The following is a 2800-nucleotide window of genomic DNA, read 5'->3' as shown; positions in this document are numbered from 1 at the left end:
ATGAAAGAACCCTAAGGGATTATGCCTTACCAAGCCTGGATATGGTTCAAGAATGTATAGCAAGCCCGTCAATTACACTTAATAATTTCGAGATAAAATCGGCTATGATCCAGATGATCCAGAACAATATGTTGTTTAGGGGCAAAATGACAGAGGACCTTAATCAACATTTAAAATAGTTTCTCTAACTCTGTGATACTTTTAAATATAATGGGGTCACTAATGATGCTATTCATCTTCAATTGTTCCCTTTCTCCTTGATTGGTAACTCTTTTTCTTGGTTAGGCTCGCAAGCACCAGGGTCTATCACGACGTGGGATGAACTCACTGAAAAGTTCTTGAAGAAGTTTTTCCAATCAGCAAAGCAGTTCAACTAAGATGAGAGATTGTTGTATTTGGACAGATGGAGACAAAAAGCTTTTATGAGGCATGAGAACGTTTTAAAATGTTGATTCAAAAATGTCTACACCACGAATTTCCTGAGTGGATGCGACTGCATGTATTTTATAATGGGTTAGATGCAAATGCATGATCTGGATTAGACGAAGTGGCAAGAAGAGCCCTTATGAACAGAACGTACAAGGATGCGTACAAAATCATTGAGAACATGGTGCTAAACTCTTGTTAGTGGCCAATTGAACACTTCACATATGGCCAGAAACCTTTTATGGTCAAAGTTATCTAGTAGGATGATAAGTATCAACAAATAGAGGATATAAACTTAAGTATCAACAAATCGAGGATATAAACTACATTTGAAATAGGAGTGAAAACCCTTATTCAAATATATATAATCCCGATTGGATGGATCACCCAACCTGAGATGGGGGGAAATCGAAAATGAGGTAAAAGTTCAAATCAAGTTAAAAATACTAATACCAACCTCCTTATTTGCAAAAAAATATCAGAATAGGGCCAACCCTAATGACCATCTACATTTGGTCAAAAACTAGATAGAATTGAGGAAGAAATGAAGTCAATGAGAACTGATGTCAAACAGGTGCAGTCTGAGTGCACCAATTCAACAAGAACATTAACTAAACTTGAGGATCAAATAAGCTAATTGAAGAACTTGATGGATGAAATCAAATGGCAAATTGGCAAGGGTACTCCTAGCAACACGGAAGATAATCCACGGAGAGAATGTAAAGAGCATGTGACAATAATTGCACTTTAATCGGGAAAAGTATTGAGTAGCCCAGAAACCACTACTCTGGAGACAATTGCGGAGAAGAATGATGATCCTTAAGAAGTATCCCTAAAAGCAGGGGATGAGCTAGAATCAAAGGAGGTAACCACAACAGTAGTGGAGATAGAGAAGGAAATAACTAAAGAGTCTGCCGGTGCAAAAATCTCAATCCCTTCAAGACTAGAAGAAAAACAAAAGTGGAATGAGGATGAATTTTTAAGTGTCCTAAACCTATTTGAAACATTAAATGTTAACCTACCTTTAATTAAGTTAATTGAAAAGGTTCTCAAGTACGCTAAGCTTTTAAAAGAGATGATGGCTAGGCTTATGAAAATTAAGATAGGTACCTCAAAAATTGAAAGACCCAGGAAGCTTTACTATTTCTATAGAGATAGGGAGCATTCATTTTAATAGAGCTCTGTGCGATCTAGGAGCTTGAATTAATTTAATGCCTCTATCGATTTTTGAAAGCCTAGGGTTAAGGGATCTAAAAACTACTTAGATAACATTGGAGTTGGATGACAGGTCTTCGATACTTCTAAAAAAGTATTGGAAGATGTGTTAGTTAAAGTACGAAGTTTGATTATCCCTGTAGACTTTGTGGTGCTTGATTTCGAAGAAGATTGTGAGATACCGATCTTATTAGGAAGGCCTTTTTTACCCACTTCTAGATCCACTATTGATTTATAAAAGAATGAATTAACTATGAAAATTAATGTTGAGACTGAAACTTTTAAATGTTACCATCAATTGAGCGAGCAAAATAGGATAAAGTTAAGGAAACAATGTAAAAAACTATAAAAGAGAATGTTGTGGTCCCTATTGTTCAAAAGTTTTATGCATCTTTATAGGACCAGTAATCTAGAAATATTGAAGGTCGTATGTGGGATATGGTACTTGTGCGGGGGAAAGAAGTGCGAGTAACCCCTCGAATTATTTGTGACTTTTATAATGCTTCATACTATGAGAATGATTTCTTTGATGAAACTAATCTAGAATATTTCTGAGACATATATATGGATAGTATTATAAAATTTTTGATTAAATGGAGTGTGAATGGAAATATTGTGCAGGTACCAATATCCTAGTATCCTCCTATTAAGCGATCATGTTTCCTGAAGCTAAAATGTGGATTCAATTTGTGTGCACACAAATAGTACCTGTTGTATCTATTTCTAATGTTAATACTTTTATAGCAGTTTTACTCTATGCTACTTTGTAAAAAAGAGAAAAAGAAAAAAAATAGGTCTGTATCGGTAAATGAATCCACCAAATCATGAAGAGATGCATTAGTGGTCAGAAGGTAGGAGTTTCCTTTCACTATCGAGTGACGGCCTTAAGCAAAAAGACGGGTGTACCCATGAAATCCACTGATCAATTGTTGAAACCATCTAAAAGTATCATCTAAGACACCTTGTTCCAACAATACATTGAGCTATGAACTAAACAGGTAAAATATTGGAACAAGCGACAACAAGAAGCGACAGCTACACCAGCTTCAGCTCAAAGGTTGACACAAGCTCAACAAGAAGTTGGTGAGAGTAGTCATCCAAAGCTAGATTGGATGATTCCGTGGATACAAGAATCGAGACCATTTTCTGAAGAATTTAC

At 35.8% G+C, this 2800-nt stretch overlaps 1 non-coding gene across 1 annotated transcript; it reads right to left on the bottom strand.

Annotated features, from left to right (window-relative positions):
* Positions 1–371: 371 nt before the first annotated feature.
* On the bottom strand, positions 372–477 carry LOC128034311 (small nucleolar RNA R71). Its single transcript, XR_008190440.1, has one exon. It is a non-coding gene; the product is annotated as a small nucleolar RNA R71 (small nucleolar RNA).
* Positions 478–2800: the final 2323 nt, after the last annotated feature.

Source organism: Gossypium raimondii, chromosome 10 (assembly GCF_025698545.1).
Source record: "Gossypium raimondii isolate GPD5lz chromosome 10, ASM2569854v1, whole genome shotgun sequence".
Taxonomy (NCBI): domain Eukaryota; kingdom Viridiplantae; phylum Streptophyta; class Magnoliopsida; order Malvales; family Malvaceae; genus Gossypium; species Gossypium raimondii.
Note: the sequence above shows the minus strand (reverse complement) of the source record. Positions and strands in the feature narration are given on the sequence as shown.